We start from the raw sequence: 27,278 nt of genomic DNA on the forward strand, positions 1-27,278 counted from the left end.
TTTTCAGATATGAGGCATATTAGGGTTACACTGGCTATTGATCCCACTTATCCATATCATTGTTTAAGAGGGACTTGCCAATAAAAAGAAAAGACAATAAAATGAATGACTAAATCAAATCGAAACTTATAATCTTGGACACTGTCATCAAATTATTTGTCTTTTCTCCTTCTATTAGCCATATACAAGCTATGGGCATATATGTACTTGTGGTATCTTGCATAAAACCAAATACATAATGTTAAAATGAAGTTCAAGAAGTTCTCCCTAGTTTCAGAAATAAAATAATAGAAATGTAAAATTATAAGAGACAGATCAATTATTTCCAAAATATTCCTTCTATCTATGATGGAAATTCTAGGGGCAAAAGAGAGGAAAGGAAGAAACAATGACAATTAATTAATTAATTAATTAATTAAAAAATAAAATAAATCCTAGAAGGACTTTTCTTGTGAAGTCCATAAAATCTTTATCTCTAACAGAGATTCAAAACCAAACAGACAAGAAAATGGTCTGTAAGAGGGCAGACTGGAAGGTCTCCTGCTCAACATACCCTATGCTCAAAAACAATAATTTGGCAGCTATATATAAAGGCTTTTGTGGGAGCTTTGGGATCCAGGTAGGAGACTGTGAAATACCAGTGGAATCAAGACCAAAGAGGGCTGTTTTGATGAGGCAGGCCCATGCCCAGGTGTTTGACTCCTTATAATTTTTATATAAATGTCATCCTGATGTACTGAGTATAACATGGAACAGGAATGGTATCTTTTCCTGTCTGAGATAAAAATAGTTTTGATGAATAAAAGCTATTATGTTAAATTGTCTTGGCCCTGGTTTATTGTTCATTCCAGACCATCACAATCACTTTGCTTCCTAATTCTCCTGATTATGGCCTCAGTCATTTACCAAGTTGTGTGTCTTTTGTGAATTTATTAAGTACACCTATGTAGGTTGCTGATTTTCAAAGGAAATCAGGTAACAAATGCTCTTCAATCCTATAGGGGACCTAGATATTTAGGGTGCACAAATAGTAATAACTATAAATAACTAACATTTGTTGAGTGCTTATTCTGTTTATGACAAAAGAGCTACTTATGAAACAACTTTGCAAAGATTATCTCATTCATCTTTTAGCTAACCTCTGTGAGGAAAGCCCAAATTATATCACCAGTCTTGTGTAAGAAAAATAAAGCATGGAACATCTAAAGAGCTTGCCCATGGTCACCCAGTTCAGAAATGGCATAACGATTTTTGTAAGCCATGGTAAGTGTCTATTAGAAGCTTCCAATATCATTGTGTATATATTATGAACAAAAGAATAGAGATTTGTGTACCGAAGACTGAGAAAGTGCTCAGGAGGCTAAGAAATAAAAGAAATTAGCGGTACAGGAAACAGCATGGAATAATGACATATATAAATATTGCAAACATGATATGGTACATCTGGGAACCATAATTTGCTCTTTGTAGCTAGAATGTAATTTGAGTGAGGAGGTGGCAAATGAGGAGACTAGATAAATGACCTGGATATGGTATTTGAAATCAAGAGGTATTATGAAAATTGAAACCCATTATCAGCATGGCTCATTAAAGTACTAAAGTGTGGCTATCAAAGTACAACATGCTTTCAGAAAGTGGACAAAGTGCTGGGCACCTCCTTAGATAGTACTGACAATGCCTACTGGAGCAGCTATATTATATCCTAAATAGGAAGCTCTAGATGTGGTGAGAATGTCAAAGCCAGCATCCCAGCTTGGGTCCCTGGATAACTCAGTGGCTAGAACTTGCCTACTCACGATTGCACGTCAAAAAGAAATAAGCGTCTTTCTACGCAAGCTACAGTATTTGGGGTGTCTTTGATAGCGGCTCCTTGGCCTACACTCTCATTTAATCAAGGATTAGTCATGTTTCTTTAAATAGCTTCATGTGTGATGTTCATTTTGCGACTAAAATTCAATTCAAATATGTCAATACAAAACATTTTGTTATCAGATATATTAACATGCATATACAAACACTGCATTGTCATAAATTTGAGAATGATAAATATGTGGGAAGTGTTAAAAATACTTATAGAGGAAAAATTTAAATGGGATGTTTTATAAATACTTATAGTTATCAAGAGTATCCTATATTCTTTATATATGTTCATTCTACTTTGAAGAAAATTTTAAGAAGATTAGAAGCTCAAAAGCAATGCAAAAATAAATATATAGATAAATTAGGTCATAGACCTCCTGAGTAAAAGGGCCACAAGACATAAAGAGAATATTAAAACTAGGTACTGAATTTGTCACCAGATTTTCTTGCCGCTAAGGCAAAAATAATATATGCTCTATATTCTTTTTTAACATGCCTTAAAATATATGAGTGTTTTTGAAACAGAAAATAACAATACAAATTTTCTACTTAAGATCCCACATTTTGGATATCTTCAAATATGACTTTTCAAAGAAACATTTAAAGGAATAGATTCTCTTATCAATTAAGTGCCAAGTCCCAAGGCATTCTCCTAAATATATAGAATCTAATCAATTAAATTGAAGATTTAAAGAAATCTTAATAATCCATAACCATTTAAATATGGAGAGGTTGGCCAAAATGTCAGAGTGCTCCCATTTCTACAATATTAACACCATATACATAGTATTTCTCAATCATCATAACACATACTCTTTAGTCATATTAGCATAGTTTGAAAACCATACAAACTTAACTAGTCTTCATCAAGTCAAAACTACATGCATTAGGTGAAAGAAGTCAAGACTGACATTAACCCGTCATTATTAGAAAGGAAAATGACTAAGTAACAGAAAGGTTCTTTGTGTCTACAATAGAGTCCAGGTTTCTAGGATTATGATTTTGAAAGAATGGCATGCCCTGATTTCACATTCAGTATGAAAGGAGCCATAGAGACTAAGAGATAAAAATTCCCAGCACTGCTATTTTTTTTTCAAATTGGAACATTAATTTCAGCATAGCAGGTTTATTTTGTTTTGTTTTTTTCTAAAAAAAAAAAATGCCAAAAGAATCAGAATTGGTGATCTCAGATAATGAGATGAGCCAATTTCACCAAGAGGACACTGGATTTTAAAAAAGTCATTTCAACTATCCAAACATAAAAGCACTCTTCAATTTTGGTAAGAAATCAAGTTACACTGGTAATTATGCCTCCAGCACATTTCCCAAATAGGAAATGTTTTCCAAGACTTTTTTTTTTTTAATTAATTACATATTGCTAGAATGGCTCAGTGATTCCGAAAGATATCTGTCAACTGTACTTCCATGGATAGGTCCATGAGCTGTAATAGCTTCCTGACTCAACATTCTGGGGATATATTCTCTTCTAAAAGCACAAAGAGCATTGAGTGCTTACTATCTTAGCCTTTACATGGATGTTTTATTGCACTGTAATAAGATATAAAACGCGGTACCATTTGATTTGCAAAATTGTTTATCTCGCTTTACTTTCATTTCAGGGTATCTCTTTAATGAAAAGATTAAAATAATTATGATGATTCAGAGAGAACATTAAGAATGAATACAGGATTGACATACAAGTAATCTTAATGGAATTAAACCTGTCCTGAACAAAGACTGAGATAGAATTAAAATGTGTTTTAGTAAGTAAAAACTGACACAGAATTGAAGAGTAACAATGACTTGCAAATATCTGGATTGTTTCCAGAAAATGATAAATTATTTTGCATATTCCACACAAACCTATCTGAAAAACAATAAATATAACAGGAAAATACGCTAACAAGTACTAAAAATTTAAAGATGTCATATTGTAATAACTTGAAAGAAATTAAATCTGGGTAAAAATTAAAACTACACTAGATGGAGAGCTAAATGATATACATATTCATTTACCTATGACTATAATTTTAGGAAATTCATCATTTGAATATGAACCTAACATCACAATCATTTCATAATGAAGAAAACTTTGTGAATTATAAAGACTTTTGCTGCATGAAAGTTAAACTAAAGCAATTTTAAAATAACATGTCCCATAGACAAAATGTTAAGTTTCTATTTTGAAAATGGATGCGATTTTGACACTAAGGCCCATTCAGTACTAATGATAAATGAATGAATTTTATTTAGTGAACTGACTGACTTCTCTTTAAGTCACCTAGACTATACCAATCAATTTTTTAACTTCACTAAAAATGAAATTTCAAAAGAGTCTATGCAAATCTATACATTTGGATGAATCCCCTTTTCAGAAATGTTACAATATAGTCTGTACTGGAGAAAAATAATGGTGAACATCATCGAACATATGCTAGGCTCTGGTCTTGAGCACTTTACAGAGATAACTTATTTTGTGCTCTCAGTAATCTTAACAGGCAGCTATTAATTACCTTAATTCTACAGATGAGCAAAGTGAGGCAGAGGGAAGTCAAGTAACTTTTCTAAAGTTAGAGAGCTGGGATTCACATCTGGGCTCTGGATTGCATACGCCCAAGCCACTATACTAAACGGTCTCCTACTAGGATAAGTTGAACCTAATTCAACTTGGTCTACCATCAGAATTCGATGGTTTTATATATATATATATTAGTGAACATTCTGGGAGACGATGGTGGTATGATATTGGCATCACCCTTTGTCTTTCTGAATTTTACCTCACAACCAATGAAAGATTAATATACAAAAATGTAAATACTAGTTTTGATAAATGTAAACCAGAAAATAAATAAAAGGGCACAAACCAAACACCCATGTTTCCAGTGGCAGGAATGGAATGCATAGGCTTAGGATGGGAGCACATAAGCAAATCATATATGAAAATAATATTCTGGCCCTATGGCATCAGGGAATAACGAAATCTTTTATTATGTGCAAAACTACAGTTGCATATCTCCATTGGCTTAAGATACAGATAAACAAATATAAACGCAAACCCCCTAGGTCATTAGCAAAAATTCTGTTTGCCTGGAAAAATTCCCCTGATCCTCCATGATTAAAAAAAGACAAAGGAAAAAGTCAGCTCTTTAAAGATTAGATCCATTATAAAGCCACAACAAGTACAGAAAACACCGCAAGAAGAAAAAAGTATATTGTGTCAGATAAAGAAAACTCACTACAAAAAAGTTACCAAGTACATAGACTCCTAGAGCTGCCATAAAAAATTATCAGAAAGTGACTGGCTTACAGCAGAAATTTATTCTCCCACAAATGTGGAACTAGAAGTGCAAAATCAATGTGTTGGTGGGGTCATGCTCTCTCTAAAGGCTCTAGAGAGAAATTCTTCCTTGCCTCTTCTAATTTATGGTGGTTGCCAATAATCGTTTGCATTCCTTGGCTTGCGGGTGTATCACTCCAACTTTTGCCACATTGTCACATGGATTTTCCCAGTGGGTCTCTCTGTGTCTTCACATGGCTTTCTTACAAGGATATCAGCCACTGGATTTAGGCCCACCCTACTTCCTTATGACCTTGTCTTAAATAATGGAGACCCTATTTACAACTAAACTCACATTCTGAGGTTTTGGGTAGACATGAATTTGAGGGGACACTATTCAACCCAGTATACCAAGGAATACATGAAAACGTGTCCAAAGACTTCTCTATGAATTTACAAAGTTAAGTAATGATAACACTTTCATGAATCAAGAGTTCTAAGCAAAAGTATAGGAATTTGGGGAAGACTTGGTAAGAAAACTGAGATAACATGTAAACTGAAAGAGCTCAGTGAAGAAGTGACGTTGAAATTAAAACATACAGAAATTAAGGCAAAATTACAATGCGTCTGACAGAAACAATTAAAGAAAATAAATAGTGAACATAATTAATATTTATAGGTACACAAATAAACGAAATCTTAAAATACAAGTAGATTGGAATCCATGATAGAAAAATATGATACTGAGGGCCAGAATGGGCTACATGTAAACATATCCTACTAAAATTATCAGCAATTAAAATCAATCATTTGTGCAGTCAGATAAAAGTTCAACCAACATATACGGGAAAATTTCTGAAACAGTCTCAGACACCTTCATATCAACCTTCAATGTTATCCTCTATACTTAGTCAAATAATGCCAATAGATACATATTTTAAAGCTTACAAATCAAGAACACTAATATAAACTTATTAAATAGTATACATGTAAATTCTAAAAAAAAAGTATAATTGACTAAAGGTTGACATACACAAAACGAAGTGAGGTATAGAGGAAGAGGATATTTTATCATTAGGCTTAGTAGATTCAAACATACGATAAATGAAATAGAATTTATGAATTTATTGTTTTGATTTCCTAGGGCACAATTATATAGCAATTATAAATGTACATACATAACAATATGATCCCAACAGTCATAAAGCAAAAACTATAAATGACATAAGACAAAATATATTGAAATAAATCAGTAATATAAGATAGATTAACACCTCATTCATTTTCAGATAAATTGAACAAAATAATTATGAATATAGAACACTTAAAAAACAATAAAAAACCCAGAATACATCTTCCTTGATATTAGTCACAAGTATTAGTCACAAAAATGATTAGTATAATTCTAAAGACTAAATATTCCATAGTTATGTAGCATCTTTTCAAAACTAAGCAATTTAAAGCAAATACATCATAGGTTTTATGTCGTATAATTTAAATATTGTAATTTAAATGTTAGTGATTTAAATAATTTATATATTAGTGAATCCCAATATTATTTTTGTTCTGAGCCTCATGTGATAGTGTCAACTATATTGCATTGAAAAGTTATCTTTGATATGGTGGTTATAGGATAATAGTATTAAAAATAAGGAAGACAACATTCTTATTTAACCCTCAAGTAGTAGTTAGGAGTTTCCTCAATTTCATTTGTTTTCCAAATATTTTCCAAGGTATTTTCATTTGTGTAAAATATTGAGTGTATTACCAATGACTAACAATTTACCTATCACCCAAGAGACAATGAATGAATGTGGAATTAAATATTTATTGATGTCATTCCAGGTATTACTTGACTTGCTTAGGCAAACACGATTATACCCATTTTGAAAACAACTATGATATCTATAACAATTATTTGTTGGCATATCTATATTTTCTACATTATTAGAACCTCCTTGAGACCATATTAGTTGTTTCCCCATTACTTTGCAGTGCATTATACATTATAAATTCTTATTAATATTTCTTGAATTTAAATATTTTTACCAATAGGAAAAGATACTTGCTTGAAGAAACATTTGATGTTTCACTCAAAACAGAGATTAAAAATAATCAGACCTAAGGGAAATAGAAAGAAGCGTAAAGTGCTTAATTTTTGCTTAGGCTAACTGCCCATTTCTAATTAGACCACTAACACACAGGCCTCCACTTATGTCCATGCTTCTTTTAAAGCCCTGGAGATAACAGAACAGTGATCATGGCAGCCAAGCAAACCATATGGGAACCAGTAGATCACAACTTAATTAGCCCTGAAAATTTGTACTAGTAGTGTCAGCTTCTATTTTTATATTATTGCATTGTCAGAACCTCAAAGTTTTCATAAAATGCACTATTTTGCCTTTACACTTAAGTTTCCTTAAAATATAAACGTTAGGAAAAAATCACAATTGTATCTATCAAAGAAATTTACTTGAAGGCTCACCATGGCAGCAAAGAAAAACATTTAAAGGATCCTGCGTTCCAACAATCACTTCATTGTTATGTTTCAAATATTACTGACTATTGAAAGTAAATTTCATATTTAAACAAACCACACTGGTTTTATTTTTTAAAGGCACCTGTAGTACATTTCAATAGTAAATATTCAAAATTAAGATGTTAAGCCCTTTACTTTCTAATCTTTGTATCATAATGTATCATCTTTTCAAAATTTTAGGAAGACTTAATTATCTCTCTGTTGATAATTTGAAAATATACTTGATAAAGGAGTGATGGATTCGAAAGCAGAGTTGAGAGCAAAACTGTGGTCATCTCAGTCTCAACTCAGCATTCTTTTTCTAGACTAGGAGGCAAGTGAAATCTCAAAAGAGCTAGAATCAATTTACGTAGCTGCTATTTATACCTAAATTTCATTAGTTTATAAAAAAACAACAGGCAAACTGCTGATATGAAACTTCTAAAACTTGTTTAAACATTGTCTTAATTTGTGTCCTCACAAATAATTTAATTTTAAAAAACAGAAATAATCGTGAATACTTTAATTTTTCCTTCATCTTTCAACCTATGCTAACCACTCTACTGGGATAAAAAAAGAATTTGGCAATCTGTGGACATCAGGTAAATTTAATCAGTACTTAGTAGTATGGAATTTAATTGTTCTAATTAAATTAACAAAAAGAAAATAAAACACCAAAATACTTGTGTCTTTTTTTTTCCTCATAAAATTCTTTGTTGTACCATCTGGCCTAGAAAGTTTGCAAACATTGCTGTCCTGACAGAGATATGACCAAGTACCCAGAGGCTAAATATCAAAACATTAACAGTCTTCTATAACTTACTGCTCCAACCACCAGTCTGACATTGTTATATCTATTACTTTTAATGAATCAACTATTATATTAGTCATGTTCACTGTTTTAAACCTAGCCAAAACATTTTATATAATATTTATATAATACTAGTGTTTTTCAAAAGACATGATAAAGAGGTCTGCAGGAAAAAAACACACAGAAAATACCATAAAACTCACTGATAGGGTAAAAAGAAACTATATGTTAACAGCACTGAAATGATGTTTTTAGATTTATATAATAAATTTAGTTATTACCAAAAAATTTTAAACAAACTGATAAAGCTTGAGTTAAATCAATACCACAATATTATTTTTTTTTTACTGTTTATCTTTAGAATCTGCCCCATAAAATCAGAGTAATGATTACCAATCTCTAATGACTAAGCAATTAGTATTATAAGGGCATTTATTGACTGGTGATTTAAAGTGAAACAACAATAAGTGAAAATATAATAGCCACAGGGGGGGAATCATTCAAGTTTTAAACTTAGGCTTTCTGAAAATGGTTTTGGACGTCTCCATTTTGAATAAAAGAAAAAAAAAGAAATTTACCAAAAAGCATGCTGTGATTCCTATTGATCTGGCACTACTGGAGTTCAGCACACTTTATTGTATCACTTAATTTCACTTTTGACATTTTGTTCTTCAAGGTACAAATCCCTGGAGTGAAAGGCACCTACAATGGCTTCCTTTGCTCAAAGAAGAAATCTTTGGGAATGGGCCCAAAATGGCAATTTAGACAGCTGTTTCCATTTTACAATATTTTCTCATAGATAATGAAAAGAGTGAAAGGGAACCAGAGTGACAAATACTGTTCCCTACAGATGCCTAGGTACCTGACACAGAAGTTTTAATTACCACAGAGCAAACATAAATTGCACAATGCTTCAACAAGTGGGCCCTAGGGGGTAATGAATCTTTAGATGTAAAGAGATAGTACAGGTGTGATACAGGAATAAGGGTTTGAATTATATTTTGCAGTTTTCTCTCATTTCTTTGACAACTATTTTTGCAGCACCGGATTTCTGATAGGAGGAAAGTTTAACAGAAGTGAGTTGGAATGGTAGTAATAGATCTTCAGTTTATGTATCTAAACTAAATAATGAAATAAATAGCACCAATACAGCAAGTTTGTTAAGGTTTCTAAAGTTCACAGTAAGCTATTTGAAATCTGGAAAATGAGAACACAGCATATTGAGTCATATTGAGTCAAGCAATATGAAAGTTCAAAAGAATAGATGTGTTTTTCAGAGAAGCAGGGTTGAATGGAATTACTTTGAAAATTAAAATCTTTTCACTAAGAAATCTGCTTTCTAGCCGCTTGACACCAGGTAAAAATTGGGGTAGATTATTCAACACAGATAATAAGTTAAATTATTAAATAAGCTTTGATCGTTATTCTGAAAGACTGTTTAGATTTGCTCTATAGTCAAGCTAGAAATTAGATTTGCTACTCAGGAAGGAATCTACTCTTTGACTGGGAGAGAGCCCTTTTCTTACTCTGCATTTTGTCTATAGAAGAACATGCTCATTTTCGTTTTTTTCTTTTATCACCTGTGTGCTGATAACATACAGTTGTGCACCTACCCACCTCTGATTCTCCAGAGCTCATACCTTGGACAATGATGAATAAAATTAGTAATTTCCTTTCTTTTAATTGTTCAATAAATATAATAAATATAACTTCTAGCTATTTTAGCATTTTTCTTAGTAGAAGAAGGGGAAAATACTGAAGTACAGCTCTCAGTCCCCCATACTCGCTATAAATATTGGAAATAGACCTTAAATAAAGAAGATAGGTGTAGTGAACATTGTGGTGTATTGTCTATAACTCCCTTTCAAATCTAGGAACTAATTCCTCCACCTGGAAATGTTGGCTTGCTACTGGTTCTGAGCCGTATCTTTCCTTAGCATTCTGCTGAAGGGATCCACCTCACAAAACGTTATCTCCCTTTCCTAAGGAGAGCACATATCCAATGATCCCTGTTACCTTCATTTGTGATACCTATGAGGGGCCATCCCAGAGCTCCTAAAATCAACTCAAAAGCACTGCAGTACAACTTCTAGTTCTGCTCAAGTCTACTTTCCTCAGTCCCTCATCAATGTTATTGCTGAGTGCACTCCGTAATAAATTTCCAGGAAGGAAATCTTGTCTAAGAAACTGTTATTTCTAAGTATATGACTAAAGAAAACAGGATACTCATAATAAGTGGTTTAGACTTCCAAAAATGTTTTCTATATTAACAGCTAGCATGAAGATCAAGTATGCCATTATTCATTATTCTTTCCCAAAGAACGGAAAACAAATTCTCTAACCTACGCAAGACTAGGGACTCTTTCAAGTTGTCTATTTTCTACTTTAATTTTCTATCTCAATTTCCAGTTAAATAAATACCATTACCAAATACAGGCATGCCATAGTCATCTAAACAGCAAACAAAAGAAAATTCTTTCTCTCTGTTCATAGTTATCAAACCACATTTATGATCATTGGCTTTTGGAAAATGGATCATGGAATAAAGCAGCTGTGGCCATCCTCTTGTTTCAGTGTTTGCTCTAAAATGGGAAAATACTACCACATACCTGTTTTACATCTAGAATACAAGATATATACAGAGAAAAGACAGACACCAACTATATACATTTTTATACCTTCAATGTACAACAAAGTAACTGCAATACAAAAGGTATTCAGTAAAGCTTATTGGATTCATAAATAAAAAAATAAAAACAGAAGGATACATTTGGGGTATATCATCATAAATATCTCTAAGACTATTGTAGAATTGATTTTTAATTCTAGAAAGAATTGTAGTATACAACTTTAAACTTCATAATATGAAATTAACCTTCACAAAATTCAGAGAATTAAAGCATTCATGGAATTAAAAGCATTAAAATTAAAGGTATTGAAGTTTAAAAGTAGACTAATATATTAATAATCAAATAATAAATGAAATTTAGGTTAGCTAAAAATTCAATAAAAGTAAAATAATAGAAGATCTAAAAAGACACTGATAAATATGCTTTAATGCAGTAAACTAAATGAGAATTGTGACTGAAAGATTAGATTTCTCTTAAGAAACAAAAATCATAACAGAATGAACAAAATCACACTAAAGATGATTTTAAAAAGGAACAAGAGCATGCAGAGCAACTTGGCCAGCTTTTGTGCACCTGCATTTAAAATAAATCAAAATAGTCTTTCCAGTCAAGATGGCGGTGTAGGTAAATTCTGTGCTCACCTGCTCTCAGAGCCACATCAATTACAACTAAACTACAGAAGCACCATCATTGAAAATCAACTGAAGTCTAGCTGAACAGAAACCCTACAACTACAATATACAGAAGAAGGCACAATGAGACTGGTCGGGGGGACAGAGACCTGGAATGGGCTGTTCCCACACCCATGAGTGACCATTAAAAATTGGGACAAATATCTCAGCTGTGGAGGTAATCCACAGAGGTGCAAGGGGTCCCCGAACCATACTAGGGTTCCAGTGCTGGGGAGAGATGTCTCCATAATTTCTGGTTCTGAGAACCAGCAGAGACTGAGGCTGAGTGAGACACAGGGTAGCTGGAGTCCCAAGCACTCCTCTTTAAGGGACAGTGCACAAACTTACTCATTGACAGATTCACTCTCTTTGAGCTCCAGTGCTGAGGTAGCGGCTCAAAAGGTGCCAGAGACATACAGGAAGGAAATAAATTGTCTGGCTCAGGGCAAGGGCTGGAGGGGCAGCTTTCTCTCAGATGGAGGAGCTGGTAGAAGACATTGTTTCTTTGCTGAGCCCTTCCCACTCCCTGTGTGCAGACACAGGCAAATGCCATATCTGAGTCTCTGTCAAAGTTGTTATCACCTCTTGTGAGCCCTGCCTTATAGTGAGAACCTGCCCACCTAACTTTCAGGCACAGCCAAGCTGCTTCCAGTGGCTTTTACCTACACACAACCTGTCTTAGCTCATGCTGTGGACTATCATAAAATGTCTCAAAGGTTCACAAAACCCAAACAAGCAGTATCTAGCTTTGGTGTGTTCCCTACCTCTGGCTGAGCAGCTCTAATGCCAGCATTAGTGACAGCCAGCCTTGGTTTGCAGATTGGCTTCTAGAGACACGTCTAAGCCCAGTGCAGGTGGCAGCCATCTGCTGGTTGCTTTGGGGCTCATACCAGGTGGCCACAGGCAGAGGACAGTCTGCAGCTAAACTTGGCCTGCAGCAGGTTCCCTCTCAGGAAGCCCTAGGGCTGGTACATCTGGTGGCCAGTTTTAGACCAAGCCAGAGCATCACCCAGCCAAGTCCAATGACAACACATCCAAAGGGCAGACTGGGCAGGCACCACAGTCCTGCTAAAGTGAACCCTGCTCTGTAGGATCAGCCTTTGCAGCACAGCTCCTCTATTATAGTCAGGGCCAGTCTTCACAACCTGAGGGTCAATCCCTCCTATTGATGTGCAAACAGCAGCCAAGGCTCACCTACAACAGCCCATACAAAGACACACCTGGAACACCTGACTCTGGTGACCTGGGAGACTGCACCACTGGGTCCCACAGGACACCTACTACATAAAGCCACTCTACTAAGACTGAGATGCATAGCAGCCCTATCTAATACATAGAAACAAACACAGGGAGGCAGCCAAAATGGGAAGACAAAGAAACATATCCCAAATTAAAGAACAAAACAAAGCTCCAGAAAAAGAACTAAACAAAATGGAGACAAGCAATCTACCAAACACAGAGTTCCAAACACTGGTTATTAGGATGCTCAATAATCTCAGGGAGAACTTCAATAAAGAGATAAGAAACATAAAAATGGAGATAGAAAACATAAAAAAGAACCAGTCAGAAATAAAACATGCAATGACTGAAATGAAGAATACTCGTACATTAGAGGGAATCAACAGATTAGATTAAGCAGAGAATGGAATCAGTGATTTAGAAAACAAAGTTGCAGACAATATCTAATCAGAACAGCAAAAAGAGAAAAAGAATTTTAAAAAATGAGGATACCGTATTTTGCTGTGTAATGTGCTCCCATGTATAATGTGTACCCACGTTTTGGCTCAAACTTTCAGGGAAAAATCTTTCATTTTAATTTTTCAGTTGTTTACATTTAGGTACTTGTTTTTGTTTGATAAAGGAATTTTAGCATTTATTTTTTTAACATATTATGGTACAAGAAATTTTATGTAACAAATGATTGCAAAACACAAGAACAGATACAAGGTACAAGAAATTTTATGTATCAGTAACAAATTTATGATATTTATGCCTCATAGAAGGCCAAGAAGTCTTCGTGATTGCAAGTTCGTCATAAGTTCAACCAAACTGATTATCCTATCCAGGGTATTATTTTGCATGTGGATATTGTTATTGATTTCTAGAGTTACACTTTTGACTCATAAGCATAAATAAAAGAATTAAAAACATCTATATAGATAAAGGATTAGTACTACCCATGTATAATGCACATCCTTATTTTTCCCTCACAAATTTAGGCAAAAAGTATGCATTATACACAGTAAAATATGGTAGTTTAAGAGACCTGTGGGACATCAAACATAACCACATTCACATCATAGGGGTACCAGAAGGAGAAGAGAGATAGCAAGGGATTGAGAACCTATTTGAAGAAATAATGACAGAAAACTTCCCTAACTTGGCAAAGGAAAAAGACGTACAATCCCAAAGAGTGCAAAGAGTCCCAAATAAGATGAATCCAAAGAGGCCCACATCATAATTAAAATGCCAAAGGTTAAAGACAAAGAAAGAATCTTAAAAACAGCAAAAGAAAAGCAGTTAGTTACCTACAAAGGCTATCCCATAAGACTGGCCGCTGATTTCTCAACAGAAATTTTTCAGGCCAGAGGAATTGGCATGAAATATTCAAAGTGATATAAAATGAGGCCCTACAACTATGACTACCCTACAAAGCAAAGCTATTATTTAACATTGAAGAAGAGACAAAGAGCTCCCAGACAAGAAAAGTCCAAAGGAATTCATCACTACCGAGCCAGTATTACAAGAAATGTTAAAAGGACTTATTTAAGAAGAAAAAGGAAAAACAAACAAAGAACAAGAATATGAATAAAATGGCAACAACTATATACTTATCAACAATCACTTTAAATCTAAATAGATTAAATGTTCCAATCAAAAGACATAGGGTGGTTGAGTGGATAAGAAAACAAGACCCATGCATATGCTGTCTACAAGAGACCCATCTCAGATCAAAAGACATGCACAGAATGAAAGTAAAAGGATGGAAAATGATGTTTCATGCAAATGGAAAATAACTAGGGTAGCAATGCTTATATCGAACAAAATAGCCTTCAAAATGAAGACTAACAGTTATTACACTAAGTGAAATAAGTCAGACTGAAAAGACCAATGACATATGATCTCACTTATATATGGAATATAAAGAAAGGAAGAAACAAATAAAACAGAAACAGACTCATGGATACAGAAAACAAACTGTTGCTAGATGGCAGGGGTGTGGGGGGGATGGTTGAGAAAGGTGAAGGGATTAGGAAGTACAAATTGGCAGTCACAAAACAGTCATGGGGATATGAAATACAGTATGGGTGTTCTAGTTAATAATATTGTAAAAACTCTATGGTGTCTGACGGGTACTAGACTTACCAGGGGGATAACTTCATAAATTATAATGCCTAAGCAATATGTTATATATCTGAAACTAATATATGAGTAAAATAATACTGAATGTTAACTATAATACACACACACACACACACACACACACACATATTCATAGAATGTAAAGTACAGAATAAGAAATGTAGTCAGTGGTATTGTAATAGCTATGGTCAGTGTCAGCAGACTTGGGGTTATCGCCTTGTGAGGGGTGTAAATATCTAATCATTTTGTCGTTTTGCACACCTAAAATTAATTTAAAAAGAAAAAAAAGCCTGTGTTCTGTTAAAAAAAAAAAGTGGTATTTGCCAGGACCCTGAAATCTATAGTTATTGTTTTCCCTATTCAATTATTAAATTGAATAATAATTGTTTTGCTCTTTATGTCCAAGGGAGTATACTTGGGGACTATGTAACTAGTTAATGCCTAGTTTATTTTATACCTGCTAGTTCTAGCAGGCACAGCTGAATCTTTCCTGTACTGTTCACGTGTTCCTCAAATGTTAGGAAAATGGATGAGAATGAGGTATAATTATTGGGAAGAACACCTTTCCTAACAGCAGAGATCTCTTAGTCCCTCTTAAATATGCTATGAAGGAAAGTGCTACCTGTGAGATTGTTTAACACCAGCTTTGTCTTGGTCAAATTCAAACCCTATTTTAGGCAAATTCCAGAATTTACAACTTCTGGCTCTTTGCCAGAAGACTGGGTATTTCGCTTTTGCTGCAGAATTTAAGAAAGTCAGTTTAGAATAACAGGCCTCTGCAGATTTTATTTACTAAATCTACCAAGGACCAACTTAGACAAGGCTTCTTCTCTCCCCATCATTTATTGGTTTGAAAAAAATAATGAGATCTTTGCATAGAAGGGACACTAAAATTTGTACCACATCTTCCCTGTACTGCATATATTAGATGCATTATTTGATTTAATCAAAATAATTTTATAAAGAGGATACTACTACTCTCATTCAGATAAGGTGAATCTAAGACGTAAGGTAGTAATAACTTTTCCAGTATCACATGTAAGGAATAGAGCTCAGTGTACAATCCAGGTAAGTCTTTTCCCAAAGCCTGAGCTTTTCAACAGTACATACATCGTCTAAAGAAGAAATCTAAACAGGAACAAAAATAGTAATAAAGTGACAAATATAAACTGGAAAAAAAATATATAACCACATAGAAAAATAAAATCTGTTTGGATGGGTACCTGAAAGTACATCGTGCTGTATAAACAAAACTGTGAAAACAAATCATGTTTATTTGAGGCACCGTAACAACAGACAATGAAGGAAAAATAAATAAATAAATAAATAAAAAATAGAATACAGAGTGCAAAAACACACTCTGGCTGCTGAATTCATCATATCAATGATGACAGGTCACCCAAATGGCAAGAAAACTATTCTCAGTGAGTACACGTAACATTTATGCCAAAACAGCAGGGGCCCATCAGAGCCAAAACAGGAGCAGTAGAGGCATTTGCAGCAATTGTATCCTTCGAGGCTGAGAAAAGAAATGTGCTTTAGTGATGTGAGGAAGCTAGCCTAAAGACAGAATTGAGAAAAAAATCTACCAGAAGAATAAGAATCTGTGCCTACACAATCTGGGCTATCAGGAACAGGTACCTTTTACACAAAGGGTGCAGTATTGGCAATAAACCATGGTTTTCTGTTCACGCACATTGATATACAAGAAAAGATGTGAGGAATTATGAGAAAATTATCAATTAGTACTTATTTTTCAAATTAGAACTTTTAAGCCAGTATTGAGTTATAATACACCAAACAGATGGTACAAACTCAGGTACAAAATGACTGGTACATAGGGAAATACTAATTGACATGATGCAATTAATTTCACTTTTTAGTTGTTTAACAGCCCATTTAAAAATTTAGGTTGTCTGTACACTTCACATGGAGAGTGCTTTCTTTTTATTTGCATAATGTATATATATCTTAATAAAATTTAGGTCTGGAAAACATAAAATCAGGTACCTAATAAAAGTGATAGTAATATATGTATTAGCAAATCAGATAAAATATGTTAGTATAATATTTTAACTTTTCTTTATATGATGTGAATCCCATCAATAGTTGAGTAATTAATTATACACTATCTTTAATGACAACTCTTTTTTTTGAATACCACTCAATTCTTTTCTACATACATGTTCCTCACTTAACTGACTTAAAGACACAGAACACTAAGAGAGATGATCTAAAATGCTGTAATTTACCATAGCACTCCCAGCCCTAAATACAATCTTAGTCCTGGAGACTGAACGATACAATTGTGAGAACCATATAAATAAATAAAGTCAAAGGCTTTGTGGGCAGCAAGGAAGAGGAGAAATGAAATTCACATCTTCTGCCCTTTTCACTACCCTTTCCTTTTAAAATTCTTAACTTTATATCAATGCTCAATAAACTATTTTTATTCAGCTGGCAAATATATATTGGAGAGCCAATAAAAGAGAAATGTGGAAGGCAGCTAATGGGTATTGGAGAAGGGCTAAACTTTAGTTTCTTAATAGCCCCTGCTGCTGTTAATTCAATTCTCTTTGGGATAACTCCTTATTAATTTGCAGTTAACATTTACCAGTAATAATAGAAGTTCAAATCGATAGTCGGAAATTCCCAGAGAACAGGCAAAAATAAATATCTGCTAGACTTTTCAAGTTATTCTGCCAAAATAAGGGATTTTTCTTTAAAATATATTTATTAAGACTTTGCCAAGCTTGAAGTGCAATATGGTTAATACTTATTGCCTTAGAAGGGATTCCAGAATAAAATTATTTATAAAATGATATTCATGCTAAGTAACTTTTAGAAAGAGAGCTAATATCATGATTAAGGTGTTTAGTATTAGAGCATAATATATATAATTCCAAAATATGGTTCCAATTTTTCCATCAAATATCAAATATAAAGAGTAAATAAAATTTTACAAAAGGATAAAAGTCCCAAGGCCCTTAATATTTATTTAAATTCTGTACTTTCTTCAAGAATATTTCAAATATATGACAGAAGCCTAGATTTAATGAATAAAATGAGCTGAGATTATAGTATCAACGAAAGTATCAATTATATCCAAATCAATAATCTATTGCAAGGGATAGTAACAAAAACCAAATAATAATAAAATTCAATGTCTGAAAGTTGAGGCTTTTGTTTTATTAATAAATTTCACCCAAACATTTTGTGATAGACACCAGTTTACAAGGAAGAATCTATGAAATAAAAAATATCAGGATTTTACTTTCAAAGTTCGAGAGTGCTAAGAAAAGCTAGGAAGCCTCATTCTAAATGCTCCAAATGGCATCAGTGCCAAAGTTATGATTCAGAACCAGAAATTCACAGTGTCAATTTTGACCTTCAGTTCTGAACAACAAATCATGTTCATTATAAAACTTTAACCTGCAGCGCACAGACCTTTTATTATTGAATGTGCAAAATAAAACACTAGCCATGTGTTAAAATCATCTTTCTACCTTTTAATGAATAAACTTTATTAGTTGGTAGAATTTCTCCATTTACCAGGAATAAAGGACACAAGAAACTTCCATTGTTCAAGCTGAGTGGACTGCCAGATAGATGCCTCATCAGTCACTGAATTGCCCTTGAGCAACACAGGTTTATGATATTTCTAAAGGGTCTGTTTGTTCCTGAAAATGCTCTTCCACTTAAGAAATGCGTTCTGGAAGTAGACCATTTTCTCTCTAGTCTATTCTCAGGCAGAGAGAGAGAGAGAGAGAGAGAGAGAGAGAGAGAGAGAGAATTTTCTTTATTGCCTTCCTTTGTTTCCCACACGCACATTCAATAAACTGTTCTGTCAAAAGAAAGAGCAAAGGGCTCAATTCAATAAAAAATTGCAGTGATTATGCTATGCAATTTTGCTCCTGCTACTTTATCACAATTTGCCATTCAAGTGGACACTGCTGTGCTCCGGGCTTTAGAGGGGGGAAAAGTCCATCAACCGAGCTGCAAGGTCATTTTGCACCACAAAGACACAGGTTCGATTGGAAAGCTTGACTGTCAGACTGTCAGCACTCCCTGCATCCGAAACCAAAGTCATGACTTCAAGCAACACAAAGCAACCACAATGGATCAGTATCAAATAATACTTATTTACCTAGAGAACCTCAGGTTCTGAGTTAATCCCCGACTGTTAAGTAAGAAGCTGTTTCTTCAGCTCTTTCAGGCCTCACAGGTACGATTAAACTAGTTACCGCTCTTTCTCACTCCTCCACCTCAAGGCCATTCTAGTGGGTATGGAAAACTAGGAGGGAGCTCAAGCTTGAAAGGACTCCATTGGCTTGGTGCTTGGTGTGTACTTAGAATTGAAAGGGGGGAAAGTAAAGCGACTCTACCCTCCAGGGTGATCTAGGTCTCCTTTCAATTAGGTTATTTCGCTGGAAACTACCTGACTTCAGATTGATTCAATATTAATATAGTAAAGATTTCTACAAACACCTTTATGTATGTGCTATAATGTGCAGCATGCTTGTAGCCATCATGGGTCTATAATATAAATATTATTAATCTATTCTACATTCTTTTTATTTATACTAAGTCACCAATATCTGGTATGCATTTTGCACGGACAGCACGTCTCAATTCAGACTAGTCATATTTCAAGTGATGAATAGCCACATGTGGCTATTTGCTGCTATACTGAGAGCACCACTCTAGAATCTTACAGGTAAAGCTACACATGTTAAAAAAAAAAAAAAAATAAAAAAAAAAAAATATATATATATATATATATATATATATATATATATATATATTATGCCAAGTTCTCTAAAAATGGTCCTGGAATTCAAAAAAGTAGAAAGTGTTCATCTGGAAAATCAGGGACAGTTCATGAGTCCATGTGATTAGTAGCTATCTGGTCATGGTTTTAACAACAAAGTATGCAAGATAATGGATATATTAGGGTAAAAATATACAAATGAAAACTTAAGCTGGAAAAGTAGAGTGTATATGAGGAAGAAATGGATTTTAGTATGCCTGGAGGTGACCTTAGGAGGACAGTCAGGTATGCGGAAGCTATTCCTCAGTAAGTGAAATGTTAACAATGAACTAAGCAGCAGTAATGGAATCTGGAAAGAAAAGTGAGGACAGAAATAAAAAAGACGTTGAACATATAGAATTAGCAGGTCTTTGGAGTCCTAGCAAAAGTTTACTACCTAAGAGATTCTGATATTGTGACCTTGTGAAAACAGAAAAATAAGATGACCAAACAGACTGAAATCACAAGAAAGGAAAATTGATGAAATAGGACACACTTCACAATTTGACTATATATTGTGCAAACACTATTTACATTAATAAATAAAATTTCTCATTTTTTGCATATCATCGGAAGTCCATGGTTTTAAAAACATCAGTACTCACATAATACAATATTCATTCTAATAAAATAACCCATAATGCGGTGTGTGATCCACACATATCAGCCATCAAAGTGACTCACGATCTAAGCTTCAGCTAATTAACAATGTAAGTGAATGTGTCACAAATAAGTAGGCATTTATATAACACACTACAGTGAAAGACTTCTTTAGCACTCTTTGCGTAGTATTGTCTGTGTAAATTTTTAGATGATATTCTCAGAAGTCTTTTTTCAACCTCTGTGTCTCAGTGAGCATTAAATTTCTCATCCTGAAAAATTATCAGGATAAATATGTACATAATCCACTTCAACATTTTGTTTTTTATATTATCTGTCTTGTAACTCATGACAGTAACAAAGAAAAACAGTATGAGCATTTTAGGAAGAAGAATATAATGAGTTTCAAAAACACTTTTGGCTTTAGGGTTAATTGTTGGATTTTTAGGATTTAAAAGCTCTAGGGTTTAAATAATTCAGTTTTTGGTAAAATGTGTAGTATCCAATTAGAAATAAATCTTCTACAAAGCGAATCTGTTAAAATTTTGCCTGTCACTTGCATATTCTTCTATATGTATCAGTTTTACTGGTTGACCGACTAACAAGTATTTATGTAAATAAGAATATTCAGAACTGTTTCATCTTTAAGTGCCTTCCAGAAAACAAAACAATGCTATGTCTTTCCTTTACCCGATTTATGTATAGGATGGATGCCAGTGTTTCAAAGATTTCTCACTGCTATTATTTCAATTACCCAGGTTCTGTTCATAGAAACTTGTATATACAGTAAATCAATGACCAAAAAAGGAAAATGCAAAAACAAATCATACATTGACACCTTTAAAGGGAAAACTTTTAAAATCTTACAAATCAGCCAGCTGTTCAAATTAATAATGTATGCTGCAGCTGGCTCTTACATGGGTCTGGGTGTCCAATAGTAGCAGATGTCCCAGTTCTATAAATGCGTTAGTAGACGAAGGTCCTAAATTGAGATTGAAACAAATTGTGATGCAAGCCTCCAAGTGAGCCTTTGATTCAAGAAATAACAGATCGAGCATATATTTTTCTAAAAAATTTTTGTAGACCCAGAGTAAAATGCTGTTTAGCTAAAAGATATGAAAATACCTTATAGCCTCTGATCGCTGCATTGATTTTTTTGTTTCAGATAAGCTCTTAGTCTCCTACCCTTTCAAATAAGTGTGTGCTTTTTTTTCATCTTAGAAATATGTTTAGAACTTAGAGAAATGACAATTCAGACAATTGACATGGATCTGTCTACAATGACATTTAGTGATTTAATGAGGACCTGTATGAGCCTAGAATTGCTGGTAAAGCAAATGCTAAGATGAAAAATCGCACACCAAATATTCAATGAAAACATTAAAATATGACATGCACCCAGTCTTCAAAAATGTCCACCTAATAAGGAAAAAGAGATTTCAATAAGTAATGTTTAACTCCAACAAATGAAGGGTGCACACAAAATAACAGTCGCCTCGATAAGTAGGTAGTGCCTTCTTACCTATGATTTTGCTTTCTGTGGTTTCCCATGGTCAACCAAGGTCTGAAAATATTAAATGTAAAATTCAAGAAATTAAAAAGTTAACTTTTAAAGTGTGCACTGTTCTGAGTAGGTAAGGTGATGAAACCTCAAACTGTCCCACTCCCCCCGTATGAATCATCCCTTTGTCCAGCATATCCACGCTGTACCTGCTACCTGAGAGTCACTTAGCAGCCGTCCAGGTTATCTGACCGACCGTTGCGGTACGCAGTGCTTGTGTTCAGGTAACCCTCATAGTAACCTAACGTTACATCATAATGCCTACGTCATTCACCTCACTTCTCATCACATAGTCATTGTATCATCTCACATCATCAGAGAAGATTGAGTGCAGTACAATAAGATATTTTGAAAGAGCCACATTCATATAACTTACTAGTTTACTAATTGTTCTATTTTATTAGCTATTATTGTTAATCTCTTACTCTGCCTAATTTATAAATTAAACTTTATCATAGGTATGTATGCATTTATATGTGTATAGGATAAAACAGCATATGTGTAATATAGGGTTCCATACCATCCTCAGTTTCAGGTATCCACTGGGGGTCTTGAAATATATCTTCTGCAATGGGGGGCTACTGCAAGGCCATCATGAGCAAGAAAGAAGGTTAGAGAAGTTCTCATAAAGGAGATGATTATCACGTTGGTCTGAAAGTTTGCACAGACATTTCTTGAGTAAGCAACATATTGGTAGGGGAAAGTATTCTAGGCAGAAGGAATAACACGTGCAAGGTCAGGTATATTTGAAGTAGTGTAGTGAACATGTTTGGAATGACTGAAATACAAAGTAAAAGGTGGAAACAACAGTCAAGAGGAAGACAGGGGAGGTCATATATGACCTTGTATGCTATGCTAAGGAGCTTAGACTTTATCCTATGAGCAATGGAAATCTACTTAAATTTTTTTGAGATGTGGAGAAGCATGTATTAGATGGTTCACACTAGGAAGGTAAAATTCTTCCATTTCATTGTACTGAGAATAAAATAGAGCATGAATACACTGGGGGTATAGCTAAGAAGATACTGAGGTCATCCATATGAGAATGATGAAGATTTGAGGTAATGCAGTGAGGATCGACATCATTACTTTAGTGAAAACCAATATATGCCTCCTCATTAACCCTTCAATAAGAGTCAAACTCTTGGTGTGAGCATTAAGTTTCTCATCAATTTGAATCAACCTTCCCTTTTAACCTATTAACCTATTCCCACCTACATTCCCATACCAACTCCATTTCAGTATACTGGATCAATGTTCCAAGATAAGACCTGGTCTTCCCCATCTGTGTCTCCCCTAAATCCAGTCACCCATCTTTATTCGGCAACATTAATTACAGCTCTCTGATATTTTTGAGATCATTTCAGTTTTATCCCTGTAATTCCTAGGACAGTATCTTCTACATGGTGTAGAGTCTCAATAAATATTTGCTTAATTTCATTGACTCTCTTGCCTTAGTACACAAAGAAACAAACTCAGATAGTTTGTTTGTTTATCCAAGATATAATAGCTAGTTCATGGCAAAGTCAGGGATAGAATTTAATCTAAGGCGAAATTCTCAGGCTACTTCATCTTCACCATACTATGAGACTGTTAATTTTAAGTCGAACTGCCTCCACCTAGATGTTCCTCCAGCATTATAAATTCAATAGAGTCATACACAAACTAACTGACTTTCAGCTATTTCCTACCTCTCATGCTCTTGCCAGTATCTGTTAAATCAGCAATGACACAGTTATCTAGATGTAAAACTTCCAAATCAGCTTGTTCTCATCGACCCCCACACATGACTTCAATTACTCCCGAGTTCTGTCAATTTTACCTTTGTGGCGCCTCTTTGTTCCGTTTTACTCTATGCTAGACTTTTAAAATAAGATCTTAACAGTTCCCGCTACTGCCATTAAACACCTCTTTATTCAATTTATCCTATATAGCAAAACAAACTAATCTTCAAAAAATACAATGCTGACCATGCCAATTTAATGGTAAAATAAAGTTTCAGTGTCATTGAACAGTATTTTGAAGTGTTTAGCTAACACAATTAGCTAAGAATATTAAAAATTTGAAAGTATATGTTGAAAAAGAAAATAATTTTCTTTGGGAATGATATTATTGAAATAAAATATCCCATCATCAATAGTAATAATTTTCAAAATTATGAAACACCTGAAAATTTAAAAATTCCTTATACTGAAAATATGCTTAATAAATATGAACTACATAAAATTATGCAATAATGTAAAATCAAAATCAGGAGAATAAAAAGGCTTAAGTGGAGATAAGCTCCATTTCCTTAAAATAACTAATATTATAATAATGTCATATGATTGAAAATATGGTACACAATTTTAATGTTTGTCATTACTGAGTTATTTTTACATCTTTTGTTTTGAAAACGAGGAAACAATTTTAAAATGAATAAAGAAGACATATGTCCCTAAAAAGCTGAAAAATGTTTGAAAAAATCAATAGTGTAAAGGAAATTTGTTCTGCCAACGTAGTAGTTTACTACTGCTGTGTTACAAATTACCACAAAATTAGATGGTTAAAACAATGCCCACTTTTTACCACATAATTCTTGAGGTCAGAAGTTCAGCACTGCATAGGTAGGTTCTTTACTCAGAGTGTAACAAGACTAAAATCAAAGGGTCATCTGGCTGCATTCTCTTCTGGAGCTTGGCGCCATTTAGATAATGGTGCAGGAAACAAGATTTATGTATGTTGCTACCTCTCACTAAGAAACACTTCATCCTGTCTTTTAACAAGACTAGATATGGAATTGAATATGTAGCCCAGTAGAGGTAAAAACCTAGCATGGAGAAGCATATCTGGTGCCAGAAACCAGGCCAATGAATGATAGAAAGGCAAGCATATAAATAATAGACACATCATTATTTCTTTATGTGTTTCACATCCTTACTTTAACATATACATATATGTGTGTGTGTATCTATCTATCTATCTATCTATCTATCTATCTATCTATCTATCTATCTAATTTTAACAACCATCATGTCACCTTGTTCTGTGCAATGATATTAAAATATCTCCCTTCTGGGTACTAGGCACAGAGAAAGACTATCACCTCTGCAGGCCCACCCATTTTGAAGGTAGCATTGGGTTTAGATACATCATTATACTAAACACACTTGTATAATCTTTGTCATTACAATTGTATTTTCATGTAGTCAAAGGCATTTTTTTAGAAAAAGTGCTGTTTGTCTAACCGTATTTTAGTAATACGTATATTTTTTTCTACAGAAAAAAAAAGAATATGTATTTCATCGCAAATGTCTCTTAAAATAAATGCAGTTATACTTACACAATATTAACAATGCATTGTAAAAATTGGTGCCGGTGGACAGCGACATTTTGAAAAGCAGCTTTAATACTATGGTTTTTACATTCAAAAAGTAATTGTTATTTTTAAGAGCTTGAGGAAAACCCACAAAAGCTGTTAAAACAAGGATGGGTCCTTATTAGAGTTATCTTCCTAAAAGATAAATAATCAATTGAAAATTATCTTCTGTAAATTATGCCATGTAATAATTCTGTTTATTAAAAACTACTAGCAGATGTTATTTCTAATCATGTTCAACAAGGATTTGCTTCTCTCATCCCCAAATGGTCAAATCATCTTAGGAGGAAATATTCGTATATGGAAATTCTTTTGCAAATCTGATTCTACTTAAGGAGAATTTATCCAACCTATGAATACATTTATGCTGCACAGTATTTACATTTAATACTTTCCTTCTTCTAATCCACACCCTTGGAATTAAAATGAGAAGCTTTTGCACTTTAATGAATGCACGAATACAGTATTAATATTTACTCAACAATACTGTTTAAATTTCCCAGTGCAAAAAGAAAATGGCCAAACTCATTTCCATTGGTACTTACTCAGCACAGACTCAATTAAGTCACACCAGTGCTTAATATGCTTGATAAACACAATAGGTTGGATAATTCCATGTCTCTGTATATGCATATTTTTTCTAATGTTCTGACAAGAAAAAACATTTAAATTTGCCAGTTAAAATAATAATAATAATAATAATAATAATAATAAGCCAGCCTAAAGCCAGAAAATCTTAATAAGAACTAAAAAAACAACTTTGTAACAGAAATGGTAACTTAGCAAGTGTAGCAAAATAGTTTTCTAAATATCACAGGTAAAAGGAAACTAGGCTTAATTAAAATTATGGTTTAAATAAGTTTATATACATTTTTGTGATTTGAATTATTAAATGAAAAATAAAAAATAAAACATAAAATAAAAAATAAAAAGTGAGTATAATCTGTCTCTTTTTCTTTAACATACCTGGAAAAAGTATAAAATTTAGTAAATTTTCAGGTTTTTGAGGTTTGTTTCTTAATTATTTGCTTGCTTGCAAAAATAGTCCATTTTTCTATTCTACTCTTCAGGATATTACTCCACTTATGTAAATAACATTATATTAAATCTTCTAGTCTATCCATGGGGATCATATTTTTAATCTCTTTTAACTTAAAAGAAATATATATAATAATTTAGGAGTTTTTAAAATGCAAAACACTGAAGACGAGCTACCTATAATAAGGAAATCCTTGGTGATTATTATGGGTTTTCCTTTTTTATACCGTGTTTCCCTGAAAATAAGACCTAGCCAGACCATCAGCTTTAATGCGTCTTTTAGAGCAAAAATTAATATACGACCCAGTCTCTTATATTAATTTTTGCTCCAAAAGACGCATTAAAGCTGATGGTCAGGTCAGGTCTTATTTTCGGGGAAACATGGTAATAAAGAGTACAGAGAAATATCTCTCAGACCAAAGACAAAAAAGGTATCTTCAAAGGTAACTGACCCTAATACTTGCTTGCTTTAATATTCAAAGCCTTAATATACATCTATGGATGCAGAAGAAAAACTTGTATTTTATAACTAATAAATCTAAAGTAAAAGCAGAAATGTATTCACTAAATTGGCATTTTTGTGTTTGGAGATAACTAGTGTTATTTTAGGTAAGCACACCTCACCTCTAAGTTTTAATCAAAGAATAAATCAAAATCTTAATATATTTAAGAGCACTTAAATCATATCAAGTATCTTTTCTGATCACAATGCTATGAAGCTAATTACATGAAGGAACTGGAAAATTCACAAATATGTGGAGATTAAACAACATGCTACTGA

General features: G+C 33.5%; 1 protein-coding gene across 1 annotated transcript in view; it reads right to left on the reverse strand.

The window, feature by feature from the left end:
• The window catches only part of THSD7A (thrombospondin type 1 domain containing 7A), a 617,189-nt gene that overhangs the window by 390,148 nt on the left and 199,763 nt on the right, over positions 1-27,278 (reverse strand). The window lies entirely within an intron of this gene.

The sequence above is a fragment of the Rhinolophus sinicus genome, linkage group LG09, assembly GCF_036562045.2.
Source record: "Rhinolophus sinicus isolate RSC01 linkage group LG09, ASM3656204v1, whole genome shotgun sequence".
NCBI lineage: Eukaryota > Metazoa > Chordata > Mammalia > Chiroptera > Rhinolophidae > Rhinolophus > Rhinolophus sinicus.